The sequence below is a fragment of the Coregonus lavaretus genome, assembly GCF_964263955.1.
Source record: "Coregonus lavaretus genome assembly, contig: HAP1_SCAFFOLD_492, whole genome shotgun sequence".
In the NCBI taxonomy this organism is placed as follows: domain Eukaryota; kingdom Metazoa; phylum Chordata; class Actinopteri; order Salmoniformes; family Salmonidae; genus Coregonus; species Coregonus lavaretus.
This window is the reverse complement of record NW_028163836.1, coordinates 141,546-150,819: the sequence shown is the minus strand read 5'-3', so window position 1 is coordinate 150,819 and position 9,274 is coordinate 141,546.

Here is a 9,274-nt window from a genome sequence, read left to right as displayed (position 1 = left end):
GGTTAGCATGTCTTGGGGGATGATATATTGTTGAGAGGTTAGCATGTCTTGGGGGATGATATTTGTGTATCTGTAATTTTCTCACACATCATCATTCACACTCTTAATGATGCATCTTTCCTGCAACAGCTGAAGCTGTAACATGCATTTCCCAAAATAATGTTTTTGCAATTTGATGACACATTTCATGTAATTCTACACATATTGCCATGACTACATGTTCATGGGATTACATTAAATCACCTGACTGTTTGGATGTGTCTGTTTAGTAAACATATTATTTATTTGAGAGAAAGAATAAAAGAGAACAATTGACATTGAATAATTAATTGTCACTCTGTTCACCACAACCAACATGCTGGATCTCTGTTTAGGGTTTAGTGCTTGAAAATAAGTCTCTCTGGGGAACATGACACCAAAGCTAAGAGGTGAGATGTTGTTTAAGAATATATTTCAAAACGCTATATGCACAATTAGTGTTTTTCTCATCAGAAATTATTGCTTATGTGTACCTTCAATATTACTGTTCTCAGAGTTTTAGATGTAAATGAACATGTATTTTTTTGCAATATATCCATTGTTTAGCTGGAATGGAATGTTCGTATCCTGTATATTTGACTGTGATATGTGGTTGTCTCACCTAGCTAGCTTAAGATGAATGCACTAACAGATGCCGTATTATTTTGCAAAAAAACATGATTATTTGTTTCTCTGAAATGAAAACATCAAGTGAAACTCTTCTTATGTTTCCCCGTCTGAGCTCAGAGTAGATGAGAGATGTAATGTTTGTCTCTGTTGTGTTGAAGTCCAATCAAGCAGGAGAGACCAGCCTCCCCTGTACCCAGCTGTGTGTCCATAAAGAGGGACAGTTATTGCTGATAGATTGTAACTTCCATCAATGTAATTGTCTGCATCACTTTGTCTGTTCACTTTTTATATATATACTCCCCTTTATTACTTTTCAACCCCGCCATCCTTTCCCTACTTGGGGTAAATTAGTGAACAACAATGCCCAGGCCTCTACTTCCAGCCTATACTTACTATCTACACCTTATGGACACAGTCAATTTTACAATAATTATATTTTATTTGTTTTTGCTCCTGAACTTCTTCTACTCTCAACCTCTCTGATCATTTTCATGATGTCCATCCGGTTTGCTTCTATATGCCATATCTTTCTAACTGTGCTCCTTCACAAAAGCTCCCAACCTACAACCAATATACTTATTATGGACACAGAATGCTTACATTATTAGCTATCTTGTTATTATTTGTTGTTATTTGCTATTAGTCCCATCCTTCAACTCAATTCAACACCTCCCATCTATCTCTTAACACCATCCATATAGGATTTCTATTTGCCATATATATTTCAACCATACTGTGATGTTTTACAAAAGTTCTGAACCTTTCTAATCTCATTGCTTCTACAGATTGTGAATTGAAAATATGTTTTTGTTGCTAAAAGTATTATTATATTATTGATCGATTGACTATGACTTTTCAGATCACCCAGTAATGCTATCTGCAATGTTAGCTCCAGGTAAATATTGCAATCCTTTAGCCATTCTTGGACCTGTGTCCAAAAACAAGCTACAAATGGACAGAACCAAAACAAATGATCTAATGATTCTGTCTCTTCGCAGCAAAATCTGCAGAGCTGGGAAGATTGTATCCCCCATATAAATAAGATTCTATTGGTAGCAAGAATTTTAGATAATAATTTAAATTGAAAGATTCTAATTTTTGAATCCGTTTTGCGTGTCAGTTCATAAACACTATGCCATGGGATCGGTACGTCAAAAATCTCTTCCCAACTATTTTGCAATCTATATGGGACGGCTGTCAATCCTTTGGTCCTGAAGTGAAACTGATATACTTTTTTATTTATCACAGTTTTCCTTAACCAATTATGTTCTTTAATGCAAGGCCGACAGACAAGTTCCTTACTTTCTCCCCCTTCCACTTTCCTCTTCCACTTTTGCGGTAAGGCTGCAATTATTTGGTTGTAATTTTGGGTAGAGCAGACATTTCCATATGTTTTTGTTAGCTGCATGTGCGACATTACTCCACCAGTTCTACCGATGATATCATTTACGAAGATTATACCTTTTTTAAACATTCTGTCAAAAAGTAAAGTTTTTTTTTGTCAATTAGTATATTTGAATTTAACCACAATATTTGCTGCATTATTTGTTCTGTCGTTTCTGGAGGATTAAATTGAAATTGCAACCAACTTTCTATGGCTTGTTTTAGAAATAGTGATATTTGGGAGATTATTTCCTTTTCAAATAACTGAAAATTAGTGGTTGTAATCTGAATAAAGGGAAAAAGGCCCTTCTTGAACAATGGGTGAGACAATCTTACTAATTTGCTTGAGAACCAGTTCGGATTTAAGTATAACTTTTGAATGACTGAAGCCTTTAGTGATAGGTCTAATGCTTTAATATTTAAAAATTTCTGTCCTCCAAATTCATATTCATTATATAAATAGGCCCGTTTAATTTTGTCTGGCTTGCCGTTCCAAATGAAATTGAATATTTTTTTCTCATATAATTTAAAAAACTGTTCGCTAGGCGTAGGCAAGACCATAAGCAAATAGGTAAACAGGGATTATACTAAAGAGTTAATCAGGGTGATTTTTTCACCAATTGACAGGTATTTTCTTTTCCATGGATGCAAGATCTTATCTATTTTTGCTAACTTTCTATTAAAATGTATTGAAGTGAGATCATTTATTTGCTTTGGGATATGTATTCCGAGTATATCCACATCACCATCAGACCATTTATTGGTAAACTACATGGCAATGTAAATTTCTTATATTTTAGTGATCCAATACGTAATATAGTAAATTTGTCATAATTTGGTTGTAATCCAGAGAGGTTAGAAAATGTATCTAGATCCTCTATGAGGCTGTGGAGGGATTCTAGTTGTGGATTTAAAAGAAAACATGAATCATCAGCGTACAATGACACCTTTGTTTTTAAGCCCTGGATTTCTAATCCTCTGATATTATTATTGGATCTGATTTTAATAGCTAACATCTCGATGGCCACAATAAATAGATATGCTGATAGTGGACAACCTTGTTTCACTCCTCTTGACAATTTAAAACTTTCTGAGAAATAGCCATTATTTACAAATTTACACCTAGGGTTACTATACATGATTTTGACCCATTTTATAAGAGATTCTCCTAAATGGAAATGCTCCAGGCATTTATATATAAACCCCAGTCGTACTTTATCAAATGCCTTTTCGAAGTCTGCTATGAATAGCAGGCCTGGTTTTCCATATTTCCATAGTGTTCTATTGTTTCCAATACTTGCCTTATATTATCTCCAATGTATCTTCCATGTAAAAAACCTGTCTGATTAGAATGAATAATATCCGATAATACCTTTTTAATTCTATGCGCTATACATTTTGCACCACAACACTGAAGTGTAAGGGGCCTCCAATTTTTTTAATGGACTGGATCTTTATATTTTCCACTTGTATCCTGTTTCAGTAATAATGAGATCAGACGTTCTTGAGTGTCAGATAATCTACCATTTACATAGGAGTGGTTAAAACATGCTAAGAGTTACCGTTCTTTGCGTCAACCTAGACACCAGCTCGAACATCTCATTCCAAAATTATGGGCACTAATATGGAGTAACCCCCCCCCCCCCTGCTGCCATAACAGCCTCCACTCTCCTGGGAAGGCTTTCCACTGGATGTTGGAACATTGCTGCGGGGACTTGCTTCCATTCAGCCACAAGAGCATTAGTGAGGTCGGGCACTGATGTTGGGCGATTAGGCCTGGCTCGCAGTCGGTGTTCCAATTCATCCCAAAGGTGTTCGATGGGGTTGAGATCAGGGCTCTGTGCAGGCCAGTAAAGTTCTTCCACACTGATCTCGACAAACCATTTCTGTATGGACCTCTCTTTGTGCATGGGGGCATTGTCATGCTGAAACAGGCAAGGGCCTTCCCCAAACTGTTGCCACAAAGTTGGAAGCACAGAATTGTCTAGAATGTCATTGTATGCTGTAGCATTAAGATTTCCCTTCACTGGAACTAAGGGGCCTAGCCCGAAAAACAGCCCCAGCCTCCTCCACCAAACTTTACAGTTGGCACTATGCATTGGGACAGTAAAAGTTTTCCTGGCATCCACTAAACCCAGATTCGTCCGTCAGACTGCCAGATGGTGAAACGTGATTTATCACTCCAGAGAACGCGTTTCCACTGCTAGAGTCCAATGGCGGCAAGCTTTACACCACTCAAGCCGACGCTTTGCATTGCATATGGTGATCTTAGGCTTGTATGCAGCTGCTCGGCCATGGAAACCTATTTCATGAAGCTCCCAACGAACAGTTATTGTGCTGACGTTGCTTCAAGAGGCAGTTTGGTACCAAGGTAGTGAGTGTTGTGTGGAGGAAAACTGTATAGTCTGGAGGGACAGCCTTGAAAATGTTCATATTGTCCACTCTGTCATAAACAATCATTGGTTCCTGCCTGTGCTGGGTAAAGATATAAGGGGGGGACATCATGACCCCTTCCTTAAGACCATCTGGCCGAACGCCCAGAATATGTTCTATAAGTTAAGATAGGAGATGGCGCCAGTCGGATGCAGGAAGCAATCCTATGAGCCATGTTTTTGTGTAGCTTCAGAGCTCACTTCAGACTGGTACTTTATGCATTCATTTAAGATTGACAATCGAGTGTCCCTGCGTTAAATTTCCATGACAATTTGGCGTCACAAACTGGGTCAGTGATTCCACCTGTGGAGCATCAAACTGGGTCAGTGATTCCACCTGTGGAGCATCCCAGTGAAGGTCTGCGAAGGAGGCACCGGTGCCGCATTCCATAGTGGGAAAGGGAATTTCCCGTCTGAACAAAGACGACGTGAACCCGCCCAGACCAGACTTTTACTGAACAACTGTCAGGGTACATCCTATTGGCTACTGTCTACAACTGTCAGGATACAGCCTATTGGCTACTGTCTACAACTGTCAGGATACAGCCTATTGGCTACTGTCTACAACTGTCAGGGTACAGCATCAGTGTTTACTGTAAACGCATTCCAGAAGTTGCACAAAATTCTCAAAACTTTCAAGTTTCCACTCACAAGACCTAAAATGTGCTCTGGGCTCCCCAAAATTCGAAGGAACATTGATGCCAACCATTGATACAATGTTGATATATTAGTTATGAGGGGGTGGTTGATACAATGTTGATATATTAGTTATGAGTGAGTGGTTGATACAATGTTGATATATAAGTTATGAGGGAGTGGTTGATACAATGTTGATATATTAGTTATGAGGGGGTGGTTGAAACAATGTTGATATATTAGTTATGAGGGAGTGGTTGATACAATGTTGATATATAAGTTATGAGGGGGTGGTTGAAACAATGTTGATATATTAGTTATGAGTGAGTGGTTGATACAATGTTGATATATAAGTTATGAGGGAGTGGTTGATACAATGTTGATATATTAGTTATGAGGGGGTGGTTGATACAATGTTGATATATTAGTTATGAGGGGTGGGGGGGTTGATACAATGTTGATATATTAGTTATGAGGGGGTGGTTGATATAATGTTGATATATTAGTTATGAGGGGGTGGTTGATACAATGTTGATATATTAGTTATGAGTGGGTGGTTGATACAATGTTGATATATTAGTTATGAGGGGGGGTGGTTGATACAATGTTGATATATTAGTTATGAGGGGGTGGTTGATACAATGTTGATATATTAGTTATGAGGGGTGGTTGATACAATGTTGATATATTAGTTATGAGGGGTGGGGGGGTTGATACAATGTTGATATATTAGTTATGAGGGGGTGGTTGATACAATGTTGATATATTAGTTATGAGGGGGTGGTTGATACAATGTTGATATATTAGTTATGAGGGGTGGTTGATACAATGTTGATATATTAGTTATGAGGGGTGGGGGGGTTGATACAATGTTGATATATTAGTTATGAGGGGGTGGTTGATACAATGTTGATATATTAGTTATGAGGGGGTGGTTGATACAATGTTGATATATTAGTTATGAGGGGGTGGTTGATACAATGTTGATATATTAGTTATGAGGGGTGGTTGATACAATGTTGATATATTAGTTATGAGGTGTGGTTGATACAATGTTGATATATTAGTTATGAGGGGGTGGTTGATACAATGTTGATATATTAGTTATGAGGGGGGGTGGTTGATACAATGTTGATATATTAGTTATGAGGGGGTGGTTGATACAATGTTGATATATTAGTTATGAGGGGTGGTTGATACAATGTTGATATATTAGTTATGAGGGGGGGTTGATACAATGTTGATATATTATGATTATGATTACGATTATTATTAAAGATTATTATCAATGGGAAGTAGCTACTAAAACTAACTCAGACTCAATGGGAAGTAGCTACTAAAACTAACTCAGACTCAATGGGAAGTAGCTACTAAAACTAACTCAGACTCAATGGGAAGTAGCTACTAAAACTAACTCAGACTCAATGGGAAGTAGCTACTAAAACTAACTCAGACTCAATGGGAAGTAGCTACTAAAACTAACTCAGACTCAATGGGAAGTAGCTACTAAAACTAACTCAGACTCAATGGGAAGTAGCTACTAAAAATAACTCAGACTCAATGGGAAGTAGCTACTAAAACTAACTCAGACTCAATGGGAAGCAGCTACTAAAACTAACTCAGACTCAATGGGAAGCAGCTACTAAAACTAACTCAGACTCAATGGGAAGTAGCTACTATAACTAACTCAGACTCAATGGGAAGTAGCTACTAAAACTAACTCAGACTCAATGGGAAGTAGCTACTAAAACTAACTCAGACTCAATGGGAAGTAGCTACTAACTAACTCAGACTCAATGGGAAGTAGCTACTAAAACTAACTCAGACTCAATGGGAAGTAGCTACTAAAACTAACTCAGACTCAATGGGAAGTAGCTACTAAAACTAACTCAGACTCAATGGGAAGTAGCTACTAAAACTAACTCAGACTCAATGGGAAGTAGCTACTAAAACTAACTCAGACTCAATGGGAAGTAGCTACTAAAACTAACTCAGACTCAATGGAAAGTAGCCACTAAAACTAACTCAGACTCAATGGGAAGTAGCCACTAAAACTAACTCAGACTCAATGGGAAGTAGCTACTAAAACTAACTCAGACTCAATGGGAAGTAGCTACTAAAACTAACTCAGACTCAATGGGAAGTAGCTACTAAAACTAACTCAGACTCAATGGGAAGTAGCTACTAAAACTAACTCAGACTCAATGGGAAGTAGCTACTAAAACTAACTCAGACTCAATGGGAAGTAGCTACTAAAACTAACTCAGACTCAATGGGAAGTAGCTACTAAAACTAACTCAGACTCAATGGGAAGTAGCTACTAAAACTAACTCAGACTCAATGGGAAGTAGCTACTAAAACTAACTCAGACTCAATGGGAAGTAGCTACTAAAACTAACTCAGACTCAATGGGAAGTAGCTACTAAAACTAACTCAGACTCAATGGGAAGTAGCTACTAAAACTAACTCAGACTCAATGGGAAGTAGCTACTAAAACTAACTCAGACTCAATGGGAAGTAGCTGCTAAAACTAACTCAGACTCAATGGGAAGTAGCTACTAAAACTAACTCAGACTCAATGGGAAGTAGCTACTAAAACTAACTCAGACAAAATGGGAAGTAGCTACTAAAACTAACTCAGACTCAATGGGAAGTAGCTACTAAAACTAAATCAGACTCAATGGGAAGTAGCTACTAAACTAACTCAGACTCAATGGGAAGTAGCTACTAAAACTAACTCAGACTCAATGGGAAGTAGCTGCTAAAACTAACTCAGACTCAATGGGAAGTAGCTACTAAAACTAACTCAGACTCAATGGGAAGTAGCTACTAAAACTAACTCAGACTCAATGGGAAGTAGCTACTAAAACTAACTCAGACTCAATGGGAAGTAGCTACTAAAACTAACTCAGACTCAATGGGAAGTAGCTACTAAAACTAACTCAGACTCAATGGGAAGTAGCTACTAAAACTAACTCAGACTCAATGGGAAGTAGCTACTAAAACTAACTCAGACTCAATGGGAAGTAGCCACTAAAACTAACTCAGACTCAATGGGAAGTAGCCACTAAAACTAACTCAGACTAAATGGGAAGTAGCTACTAAAACTAACTCAGACTCAATGGGAAGTAGCTGATAAAACTAACTCAGACTCAATGGGAAGTAGCCACTAAAACTAACTCAGACTAAATGGGAAGTAGCTACTAAAACTAACTCAGACTCAATGGGAAGTAGCTGATAAAACTAACTCAGACTCAATGGGAAGTAGCTACTAAAACTAACTAAGACTCAATGGGAAGTAGCTACTAAAACTAACTCAGACTCAATGGGAAGTAGCTACTAAAACTATCTCAGACTCAATGGGAAGTAGCTACTAAAACTAACTCAGACTCAATGGGAAGTAGCTACTAAAACTAACTCAGACTCAATGGGAAGTAGCTACTAAAACTAACTCAGACTCAATGGGAAGTAGCTACTAAAACTAACTCAGACTCAATGGGAAGTAGCTACTAAAACTAACTCAGACTCAATGGGAAGTAGCTACTAAAACTAACTCAGACTCAATGGGAAGTAGCTACTAAAACTAACTCAGACTCAATGGGAAGTAGCTGCTAAAACTAACTCAGACTCAATGGGAAGTAGCTACTAAAACTAACTCAGACTCAATGGGAAGTAGCTACTAAAACTAACTCAGACTCAATGGGAAGTAGCTACTAAAACTAACTCAGACTCAATGGGAAGTAGCTACTAAAACTAACTCAGACTCAATGGGAAGCAGCTACTAAAACTAACTCAGACTCAATGGGAAGTAGCTACTATAACTAACACAGACTCAATGGGAAGTAGCTACTAAAACTAACTCAGACTCAATGGGAAGTAGCTACTAAAACTAACTCAGACTCAATGGGAAGTAGCTACTAAAACTAACTCAGACTCAATGGGAAGTAGCTACTAAAACTAACTCAGACTCAATGGGAAGTAGCTACTAAAACTAACTCAGACTCAATGGGAAGTAGCTACTAAAACTAACTCAGACTCAATGGGAAGTAGCTACTAAAACTAACTCAGACTCAATGGGAAGTAGCTACTAAAACTAACTCAGACTCAATGGGAAGTAGCTACTAAAACTAACTCAGACTCAATGGGAAGTAGCTACTAAAACTAACTCAGACTCA